General features: G+C 36.0%; 1 long non-coding RNA gene and 1 other non-coding gene across 7 annotated transcripts; both read left to right on the top strand.

Annotated features, from left to right (window-relative positions):
* The first annotated feature begins 1,780 nt into the window (after positions 1-1,780).
* On the top strand, positions 1,781-1,887 carry LOC145065193 (small nucleolar RNA R71). The gene has a single exon (XR_013688339.1). It is a non-coding gene; the product is annotated as a small nucleolar RNA R71 (small nucleolar RNA).
* A 407-nt stretch (positions 1,888-2,294) lies between these two features.
* On the top strand, positions 2,295-9,954 carry LOC145063196 (uncharacterized). 6 transcript variants are annotated; one of them, XR_013687873.1, is made up of 10 exons: positions 2,295-2,423; positions 2,525-3,045; positions 3,203-6,127; positions 6,219-7,102; positions 7,207-7,466; positions 7,573-7,732; positions 8,091-8,194; positions 8,717-9,102; positions 9,518-9,644; positions 9,735-9,954. It is a non-coding gene; the product is annotated as an uncharacterized LOC145063196 (long non-coding RNA). The 6 variants fall into 6 exon arrangements; XR_013687875.1 differs by having other exon boundaries at positions 3,203-6,630; positions 6,733-7,102; XR_013687871.1 differs by having other exon boundaries at positions 3,203-7,102; positions 7,207-7,257; positions 7,367-7,466.
* Positions 9,955-11,948: the final 1,994 nt, after the last annotated feature.

The following is an 11,948-nucleotide window of genomic DNA, read 5'->3' as shown; positions in this document are numbered from 1 at the left end:
TCGATGCGACTCGGCGAGTCGGTGCGTATTCCACAAATTCCATTGTTTCTTCTGGATCAGTTCCCTCCAACAACTTCTCTATCTCTTCTAAATCTTTTTCAGCATCAAAATTTTCTCCAGAAGATAGTAGAAATTTATTTGGATTTTCTTCTTGTAAAACTGCAAGTTCTTTTTCTAGTAATTCTTCATCCAAATCAATGGAGGAAACTTCTTCTTTCCTTGTTTCTTCTTGCTTAATATCTTGTGTAGCCTTAAACACTTCCGATTCATCTCCTACCCTTAATATTAGTGTAGACTCGCGTACATCTACTAATGCACATGCGGTGTTGAAAAATGGTCTCCCCAAAATAATTGGAACTTTGTGGTCTTCTTCCATGTAACGTACTACAAAATCCGCGGGGAATACAAATTTGTCAACCTTTATGAGAAGATCTTCACAAACACCTCTTGGACGAATGATTGTCTTATCTGCTAGATGGATCTTCATAATAATAGGCTTTGGCTCCGGTAAATTCAACTTCTTGAAGAAAGAATACGGCATTAGATTAATACTTGCACCCGAATCGGTCAATGCTTGAGAAGCAATTATGTTTCCAAATTGACAAGGAATCGAGATGCTTCCCGGATCGCCCTTCTTTTTTGGTAGCTCATTTAACACTAACTCAGCGACGTCAGCCATATCTTTTCTAGCGGAAAAGAGACCTTTAAGCAAGTTTAAGCATTTAGGCATTTGAAGTATCGTTTCAACAAATGCAATGTTGACATGAAGGGATTTAACATGTTCCATGAAAGTTCTATACTCTGTAGCCTTTTCATCAGGTATGGATCGAATTGGTAATGATAAAAGTGGCCTATAAGGCTTTAAGGAAACAACAGTTTTATCATCAGACCATGGACTCGTCGAGTCCATTAGAGGGACTCGGGGAGTCGTGTCGGGTTTAGCTGAACTTGAGTCTTCTGTCTTTTCTGCTTGTACCTTTGTTGAGGCCTTTTGTGCAGGTGTCAGAGGAGTAAGAATTCTATCAGAATCCGTGGTTATTACATTTAGATGCGCAATTCTTGGGTTTTGTTCGGTGTTGCTAGGAAGTTCACCGGGAGTTCTTTGGTTGATTTGTTGAGAAAGCTGGCCTAACTGTTTTTCAATATTATGTATAGAGGCTTGCTGATTCCTAAGCATTATACGCTGCTCCTTCAATTCTGTGTCGGTATCATTGTGCCTCTTCTCGGACACAGCTAAAAATCTCGTGAACATCTCTTCCAAATCAGCTTTCTTTTCCACAGTCGGTTCTTCCTTTTGATAGAAACCCCTCTCTTTTTGCTTGTATTTCTCTTCCTTTTCCTTTTTGTATTCTTCGTACGGGAGCCATTCCTTCTTGGGTTTCCGCCAATTTTCATCGTATCTGTCGCCACTTGAATAGAATACTTGCGCCTTCTTGTTTCCGTTCTCATCCAAGTCACAATCTTTAGTGAGGTGAGGTCCTCTACACTTCTCACATCCAACTCGAATAGCATGGATTGTTTGATCCATCTTTGTCATTCTCCTATCTAAACTGTCTAGTTTAGCCATCATTGCCGCCATGCCATCGTTAACCGTGTTCACTACCCCCTACTTACTTCATTTTGTGGGTTGTGGTATTCTCTAGAATGTTTAGAGAACTCTTCAATTAATTCTTTGATCACCGGGGGTGCCTTCTTTGTGAGCAGGCCTTGCGAGTCAAGTAATTGCCTTGTTGTAACATTGACTCCAACATAGAAGATGGAGACTTCTTGTTGGCTATTAAGGTCATGGTGTGGGCAATTTCTTAGTAGACTTTTGTACCTCTCCCACGCCTCATAAAGGGACTCTCCGGGTTGTTGTTCAAAGTTGGTTATAGCTTTCTTCAACTTGGCTATTTTAGAAGGTGGGCAAAACCGGTCAATGAATTCTTCTTTTATCTTAGCCCATGTGGTAATGGATTCGGGAGGGAGTAACTTGAGCCAATCTTTTACAGCACCCTTGAATGTAACTGGAAGCATACGAAGCAGTTGGCACTACAAGAAAAACAACCTTTTACGATGCGCAATTTACGACACGCGCTGATTAATGATACGCAAAAGTGTGTGCCCTAAAAAAGTTGTCAGATCTTTAGAAATTTGAAGAATTTTGGACACGCATTTTTGCGTTCCCCTAAATTTGTGTCACAAAAAAAAAAAAAAAAAAAAAAAAAAAAAAAAAAAAAAACAGAGGGCACTTATTAAAAAGAGCATGTCGTATAAGCATGTTGTTTTATAATTTTTTAGGAAACGTGCGTCTGATAATAACAAAGGGGGGAAACGAAATCCCAAAAGTTAAAAACCCCGCCTTGTGGTCTTTTCTCCTTTGTTTTCACCAGTCGAAAATCCCTTCTCCTTACAAGCCCTACGTTCGATTGACGCAGAAGCAGGTTCGATTCTTCTCTTATATGTTATCTTGAGCTTGATTTTCGATATTAGAATAGAATGCAAGGGTTATTTTTTAACTATCCTAAATTCCACAAAATCGTAGGAACCATTCTTGCTAGGGCTTTTTTCAAGAACGAAACTCTCGGTGTTCTCTGGCCGCTACAACAATCATCGATCATGACTGTGCTTGAATATTTGAATGTACCGCTTTCTCAACATGCTTTCTTGCTCATATCTGTCTCTAATTATCCCTCATGACTTCCACACACAAACACTATCTATCATGAAACGTCTTCAAGGTAATCGTCAGTCTCCCTCTTCTTCACTATCCTCTTTTTTTACGGCCGAGCAACCTACCGCCTCCACTACCGCCATCACACCCTTCTACTATGCTCTACTTCCATCACTCTATGAGAAAAAACCTAAAACCTTCTACCGCCATCACATCGATGCTTCACCTACTGAATCAATAGTTACGACAACTACCTCGTCATCCAACGATCCCAAGCAAAACCTAAACCAAGTCATCAATTCAATTCAGAAAACCCTAGGAACCATCCATCGGCTCTACCTCACTGTCTCTTCCTTCAACGTTTCCTCCCAACTCCCGCTTCTCTAACGCCTGTAAGTTCTTTACCTGTGTATTATCAATTTGATGTATTTTCTAAACACTAGCCTGTTTCAAGATTGCGATACTGACTCGCTATGTTAAATAAATTCTTAATCAAATCATCTGCTTTTACTTATGGAATCTGGATAATTTTATTTTCTCTGTATGCAGAAACACACTTGTTGTGGAGATGGATAATATGGAGAAAGTGGTACCTCTCTCTGTCTCTGCACATAAGGTGTTTGGAAAAATGCCCCAAAGAGGTCAGTCACGCCACTATGTCATGCCCTCTCCTTGATTATGCTCAGTCACTTTTCTATGCGAAGCAGATCGGAGTCGGTTTCTTTCTGACCCCTTTGTATCATCATACAATTGAACCTAGGTCTCCCCGTCAATAATGTCTTTCAATATTAATGGAATTTCTTTCCAGTTTACAGACGCACGACAAGTGCTAAATGAAATACCTGAATAGATTGTGTTCATAACTCCTCCCTTTCACTTCTCCTCCCGTCACCTACACCATCGAAAACGGTAACACACGCTCTTAGGTGTAGTTTTTTTTCAGATTTAATTTTTTATTTTTGGTCTTGTATGTTGTTCTTGGGCTTTTGATTTAATTCTGTGTATCTACTCTGTTTGTTCTAAAATTATCATATTTTAGGTTTTAAATGAATGTTTTTTGGGATTGATGTTCAACCTTCTTGGTGGTTGCTATGGAAACTCTGAAATGAGTTCTGCCCCACAAAAACCTGTTGAAGCTTTTCACTTCCTCTCTACTCTCAAACCACCTTTTGCTGTTAATGTTTGGTAAGATGGGGAAATTAGTTTCGAATTTGAAGTTCTGTGATTTTAGCCTAATTGTATTTATATATTGAAGGTTTTATCTTCTTAGCTTAATTTATCTTTTCCTTTAAAATTTAAGAAATTTTCACACGTTTTGATGTTGATTTGAGTTAAATATTGATGATGCTTATATGTGGTATTGATAACTTGATTGTTGATATATGTTTTCTTTAGCAAAAAGAAGGCAAACTTGGTTTTACTCCATATTGGGTGTTATGTTTACGGTTTGACTTTTGAATCATTAGTCATATGAGTTTGATATATTACATTCCATTATTAGTTTTTTACCCCCTATATTTTATGAGAATTGATTTTTTTATTTGTGTCTTGTATTATATATTTGAGTTAAAACAGCTTAAACAGGTAACCAGATCCGTGGTTATTATGTATTTGTATTAGTTGGCTAGTTTTACAAATTTTCTTTTCTATAGAATATATATAATAGCCATATAAATTGTAAAGTTTAAAAGGTAATTGCTTGGCTTCAAAGTCTTAAAAACTTCAAAGTTAAAAAAGTAAATATTTTGAAAGCAATAAAGAGAGTTCAATGATGCACAGGTTCTCTATTTTTTACTCTTTGATATTAGAGATAATATTGTTGTATTAGTACATGTAAGGGGATGTTTCTCTTTTACTTAATGAGATTAATGAGTTGAATTGACACTTTACACTTACAACACTTAATAGGAAAAAAGAAACAACCCATAAATATTAAAGCTTATGTTTGTAACTCTGATCATATTGTTTCTTTTAGGAGGGGATGGAAATACCAAATAAATTTTTCATGAAAAGAGACAGTAAGTGATATTAGCCCTTTGTTACATCCTTGTTTCATCTGCATTTAAATAATGGGCTGTTGATAGGTAATATACATTGTTGGAAGCGAACCTCAGAATGTAAAAACTATAATAGTTGAAACAGTACCTCTGGTTACTGCTCATGTCATGTAGGTTACCTACCTTAATAACATTATTTATAAATTTGGAGTAGTGGATTTGAGGGTAACTAATCCTTATTTTTGTTCTTTTAGTTTAAAAAAGAAGAGACTAAGAAGTTGTGTAATTGTTTTTTAATGCAGGTTTTAGTAAACATGAATACTGCTAGTGCAAGTGAAATAGTGATACAATTTTAATCAGCAATGCTCTGCATACGTGGCGAATACACTTCAAGATAACTGCATACAATTCTTGTTTGCACCTATATCATTACTTCCTTGGTTCCTATAGAAAGGAATCTAGAATCAGAAAGGTTAACAACAGGTTAGATGATGAGTCCGATGAACTGGATGAGAGGAGAATGAAGATGGATGTTAATAATGATAGGCTACAATGGGGATCAAAAGGAATCTGGAAGTGGTAGTGGTAGGATGATAGTCCATGAGAAAAGTGATTTTGATTCAGAAAATAATGGTGCCAAAGATGCAAAGAGTAGTGGGTATGCAATGGACGATGATGAATTAGGGTTATCTGTATCATTCAAGAAAGAAGAAGAAGAAGACCTTGAAGAATCCGTCAGGTTGCAAGGTAAAAATGGTGTTTTGATGGAAAATAAACATAAATCAATGGGTCTTTCACATAGAGATAATATTGAGAATCTTGATGGAGAAAGGCTGAGCTTGTCCCATAACATCCATGGAGCTAAAAAAAAAGAGAACAGCAATGCAATCAAAGTCAAATGCATCTAAGGGTAATAAGGAAGGCAAGATTAAGGAAGCTAATTTCACTGAAAAGCAATTGTTAAGGGAGAAGATTAAAACTTGGGCAGCTGATAGGCCTTGATACATTGTTGAACAAGACACAGATTCCATTGATAATCAAACTATGAACTGATAAGATAGATTAGGGTTTTCCCATTCATTCGAGAGGAATGGACTCTCCAAGAAGAAAAAAGTTCTTAACAATATAATTCTTAGCTACCTGAAAAATAACCCCTGAAGGGTATATATACTAGACAGGACCAAGGAAAGATACTCCAAAAGGAGTGGTCCCTCAGACAAACAAGGGACAAAGATAGTGCTCCCAAAATAACCAATAACAGATAAAAAAACCCAAAAGGACAAAACTACCCCTGGACCCCAAAACAGACTATAAAAAGACTCAAATAAAGCAATTAAGCTAAAAGCATTTGAGGCTGAGTTGGGGCTTATCAATACCGGCGGCCCAAACTTTCACCTTGTCCTCAAGGTGAACCGAAGAATAAATCCATCTGGTACTCAGTAGATCCCTCAATTTCTTTTGGACAAACTCATGTCTTGTAAGTTCCTCCTTAGTCTCTTCAACATTTAACTCTTCTTCGGTGGTTGAAACTAGTTTCTTCCTTTTATATTCCTTCAACTGTCCAACAGCATGCTCCTCGATTGCAGTATTTGTGATCTCAATTTTTTTGCGATCAAACATCTCACGAAGTTGCAAATACTTCCCCTGAATAAGCTTCTCTATACGTACTCTAAATGTCTTAAAGGTCAAAGCATCAAACTTTCTTTGGTCAATGATAGCTCTTAAGTCAACAATACCCGTCAACAAATGGGACAAGGACGAATCATCATCTAATGGTATATTGCAAGCACACTGAGCAATATCAGCATTTTCATTCATTTGTGGAAGGTAAGCACCTCTTCCAGCCAATATCAAGTCTATCTGACTAGTCTTTGCTGCCATCAAGGGTATCCTAGAAGTCATGATAACAGCAGATGACATGATCATTCCGTGATCAGATCGAAGACCAAAACAAACTCTACCTGATAAGGATAAGAACAGGTGAGCTTTAAGATCATCCATTGATACAAAAATATAAACAATATGCATAGGTGTTTCCTTTGTTGCATCAGCTTTTGAATTTTTGACCAATATCTCGACCAGAGCCCATTTCTTCTGTATGATATCCTTGAATATTTCCAACACACCATCAAATTCTACATCAGCTCGTGAACTTCTCCCCATTAGCCAACAAGGACTTCTCTTGGTAAATGGTCTTCACAGGTGGAGTCAGTTTCCAGTCCCCACAATTCTTTTTAAGTATCTGAGAATAATTACTTTTGAGTAGACGAATAAGAAAATAAACCTTTTCTAACCTGACGACAACAATGTCGTACGTGCCCTGGTAAAGAAACAGAAGAAGGTACATAGAGAGGTTGTCAATTGTGTTATGATCGAGAGAAATGGTGGAGGTGTGATATGGTGGTATCTCGCCCGGATGCTGGGCTGACTTTCTCGCTGTAGATTTAATGAGGTACAGGCTTAATTTTTTATTAATTGTCATACCTGAGTCGAGGTCTATTATCTGATCCAACTTCGAGCCCAACACTCTCATTTTGGCCCTATTATTCTTTTTAGGCCCACTACAATTGTGGCTTATGTGGAGATGGTGAGGATTTTGATATGCAGGTCAGATTTGAGAAAATTACATAAATGGTCCCCTGTGCTTTCTAATTTTTACCATGTTTAGTCCAAAAGATAACAGATGAATCAGTTTCTTGTATTTCTCTTATTTCAGATGCTTCTGGAAGGTGATTGGCATTGTCAAAATTGTGCATGCAAATATTGCAGTAAGGACAGTGGTAGAACTGGAAGTTCACTTCTTACATGTCGCCTTTGTGAGAAAAAAAAATTAAGCTTTTTATTATTTTAATTTTTTTTATGTTTATAATCTTGTTTTTTAGGGTTTTAGGTTTTGTTGAAAGACAATTGTTGCTCTTGCAGATAATAACATCCTCAATTGTCTAAAATTATCAATTAGCTTCAAAAGGTGAAGAAAATTGGTTACTTTCCACAACTCATCTGCTCACCATCCCCGCTTGTCTTCCGCCACTTTGCTTCCTTTGCACGACTAACAGTAGTTCAACTTCACAAACATCATAAGGTAAGTCTGGAACTCCAAAGTCGATTACTTTCCCACTATTTCAATAATTCCATTAGTCTATTACTTTCATGATTAGACTACTTAATTTCTAGATTTGAATGTAGATTCCTTTTTCGGTTGCTTCTCAATATATATATATATATATATATATATATATATATATATATATATATATATATATATATATATATATATATATATATATATTTCAAGTTGTACTTAGATGTTCGATGTGTACGTAGTCGTTTCATGCCATCTTTGTTAGGCCTTCTTTGTTAATCTGATAAATCTGTCTATCTTGTTACTGTTAATTTTTTATAGAATATATTTTAAATATATATCTTGTTAATTTGTTTAGGCTAGGGAGATGTATCAAGCTAAAAATATTTTGTTAAAGGCTCAAGGTATGCCTACCTTATAGAGAAGGAGTTTTACGCATGATCACATCGCAAATCCATTAGAGTAAGAATAATAGTCATGACTGTTCGTCAAAATTTGGAACTTTTTCACATATGGTTTAGTTATTGACTTGTTCTTATACCTTTTATTGTTTATTATTTTTATTTTGTATGATTTCAAATGATTACGATTCATTTATATATTACTGATTCATTTCGTATATTAATAAAAGGTGCTTTTATATTTTTTTAGTCATTATAAATGCTAGTTTGAGACTAAATGATCAGAGATTGATATCCTGTGTCACTAAGAAATCAGGTTAGGGACCGAATGCCATTGTATTTGAGACTAATATCCACTCATTGAAAAATTAGATTAGGAACTGAATCACATTATATGTGAGACTGATATTCAGGTACTAAACAAGCATTTTAAAGACTAAATGAGATAATATTAAAGACTAGTATTCAGTCCTGGAATGATATTATCTAGGGCTAATATGATATGAGTTGGTCCTCAAAGAAAATACAATGGAGACTGAGAATGATGTTACATAACGTAAGAAACACGTTTTTTTATGTTTAGGTACAAGTCAATGCTAAAGATGTTACATAACGTAGGGAAAACGTTTTGAGGCTGAAGAAGAGATGTGTGGGGATGATGAGGATAGGGAGGCTTTGCAAGAGACCATAAAGAATATGCAAGCCAGTATAGAGCTCGTATTCAGGTCTATTTAAGTTTCTTTGGTCTCTATGAGCCTATCTTCTATATCGAGTGTTAAAGTCTCTTTTTTGAGGACTACACTTGACAAGAGAAATGATTATAGCTGAAAAGATTATTGTACCTGTTATCATGTGATACCACTACACCCACCTCCTGGTGATACTCCAATAGAGAGGACAGTACAGATAGATGGATCCAATGAGCAGATTGAGGCTGCAAAACAGTTGGTTAATGAAGTAATCAGTGAGGTATGTGCAGTTTTACAAGGAGACCAAGCATCAACTTGGTTTCAGAAATTGTATGCTAGATTGCACTTGCTTTTCAGTATACATAGCATCTTTATTCTTACTTGGATAACATAGTATATTTTGATTGCTCAATATGTGAATCCAATGGCTGCATGATTCAAAATGAAACTCTTTAAAATGGGTTTTTTTTAAAGAACTTTATGCTAATTTAAGACAAATTGGGTATCTTTTAGTTAAAGGTTCTTACACCTCCCATTTATTCCCTTCTTATTTGGTCTGTTATGGACAGCTGCCGCCACAGCAGTCTCCTAATGTTGCCCCACAAGGTGGTGGCTATGCCCAACCAGCTCCTTATAGTATACTTTGATTGCTCAATAAATAATCTAATAATTTAATTTATGTTTCTCTTTTTAAGGATAAACTAAAGAGGTTCATATGGCCTTCCAGTTGGAGAAATAAAGTTGATCTTGCATTAAGAGATATATATGTTGCAAAGTGTATCAAATCTTACTACCCATGTGTCCCATTGGAGGAAGCTCAAGGTTCTTTACTTCTCTTACAATGTAACAATCCATCTTCACACTTATTTTGTAGTTATGTTTTTTTATTTTTTTTATTATTTTTTTTTGTAGGCAATATAGATACTTTGAGCAATTTCATAGACTTAGAATCCTTGAGTGGTGTTACTAAGGAAGAGTGGAGAGAAGTGAGGCACACATTTAAAAAAATCAGCACAAATCTTGTTTATAGTGAGGCACATATTAGGTTATTAAAATTATTAGTTTGTAAATTTCTGTTACAACTCTACTGATTTGTTTTATCTTTTTATGGAACGATTATTTGTATGACATTAAATTTTATGCAATGGATTGTATTTTTTTGTATATGATATTTTATTTTCTATTATGAGACATTAAATACAAATTTATTTTGAAAATTAGTAAATCTATAAATAATATTTTTTTTTATACATTTAAAATTATGATACGCAAAAATGTGTGTCATCTTCATTTATGACATGGCTTTTCTTGACAGGGATTTTCTTGATATGCATTGCGTGTCATTAACACGCGCGTCGTAAGGTTACAAGACGCGAATGCGTGTCGTCTTCCTTTATGACAGGTCCTTCCTTGATACGCATTGTGTGTCGTAAACACGCGTCGTAATAGCGCTTCGTAAATGAGAGTCGTAAATGCGCGTCATCTCTGTTTATGACAGGGCCTTCCTTGACGCGCATTTGCGCATCATCTGAGCCTTTTACGACGCGCAATGAGCGTTGTAAAAGGCTGTTTTTCTAGTAGCGAGGCACATTTGGAACATTAAAGTAATCAGCTACATCACTTACTTCATCCAAGTGTTTATAGGCATCTTCGTGATCCTTTCCTTAAAAGGGTATCTCCTTGAGTTGGGCAAGTATTTGGCCTTTGAGTTCGAAATTGGAGTTTGCGGGAATCGCAGGTTGCACGAGTCACGGGCCGGTGTCTTCGCGCATCTTCTTCTTCCATTCTCCCATGGGGACTTCATCGATGTTAGCCATGGGAATAGCTAATTCGTCGTCAAAATCGGAATCGTCCCCGAATGTGGGGTCTTCTTCTCCTTCAGTTTCGTACTCAGTGTCCTCTTTGATTAGGTCGTCGATTGCCAAAGAGGCGCTGGATGCTCCTAATTTGCTGCTCTTCTTCTGGCTGAAAATGAATTTTAGATTCTTCAAAGGTGAGCTCTTCGAAGAAGCGGATTCTCCAAAGGCTTTTCCTTTGTTCTTCTTTAGGGCAGACTCCGGGTCTTCAAGTGGAGGGACTAAAGGCGTATCAGATCCTCGGGTCATGAAACAACTACAACCAAAGTTAGAAAAACGCGTAAAAAGAACAAAAAGTAAATAAAAATTAAAACTGTGAACAGTGACGGACTTGCCGAGTTGCTTCGAATGCACTCGACGAGTTCAAGGCAAAAACAGAGAAATTCCTAATTAAACTTTTTAAAACAGAAAATTATCAAAACCTATCCTAATTACTAAATTACCTAAGAAATAACTTTGTGCAAGATAAATCTCACACAAAGGATCGATAAAACTAGAAATTAGTGCTAATTTTTGAACCGTTCTCCGGCAACGGCGGCAAAAACTTGATGTGTGTTAAACGAACTAGTTTTAATCCTATGAATAAAAATTAAATTAATCACCTAAAAGGCAGTGAACCTGTCTATTGGTTGTATAGTTCTAGTAAGCAGGGTATCGAACTCAGAAAATGGCAAATTAAACTAATTACTAAAATTATCTAACAGCTAACAAATAATGAAGGAGTGGGTTTTCTCTAGTTTTACAATGCTAGAAACTTACTAACTAATACTTAAACTAATTAACTAAAACCTAGATATGCAAAGATTCGACTAAATTCAATAATGAAGGAAGCTTCTGTTTAGGTTCGACTCAATTGATCCTATGGCTGATTTTATGGTAATAGTGCAATGGATTAATTCTTCTATTGGCTACCGATTCAGGTGATTAGATTCACATTCGCTACACTAATCCTTAGAGAACAAACTAACTCAAACAGTGGCCAGTTGTCTAATTTAATTTAATTCACTAGGTTATTTATTCGGGTTAATTAAGACTTGTATTGGTCAACGAAATTGGCCCTTTACTTAACCTCTTGTTGATGGTTCATCACACAAGCTCACACGTGAATTTACCTATTTTCCTATTAATTCTAGTTTCACATTCGCTAATTCTAGTTATACAATAAAGTGTTCACATAAATCATATGAGGTAAACAATTAACAGATGTTCATGCAGCTTAATTATCTTCCTATTAATAGAAAAACAATTATCATTCACACATAAGGTTCTT

Source organism: Lactuca serriola, chromosome 7 (genome assembly GCF_051521515.1).
Source record: "Lactuca serriola cultivar US96UC23 chromosome 7, Lser_US96UC23_V15, whole genome shotgun sequence".
Classification (NCBI taxonomy): domain Eukaryota; kingdom Viridiplantae; phylum Streptophyta; class Magnoliopsida; order Asterales; family Asteraceae; genus Lactuca; species Lactuca serriola.
The sequence above is the reverse complement of the archived record's forward strand: the minus strand, read 5'-3'. Positions and strand labels throughout refer to the sequence as shown.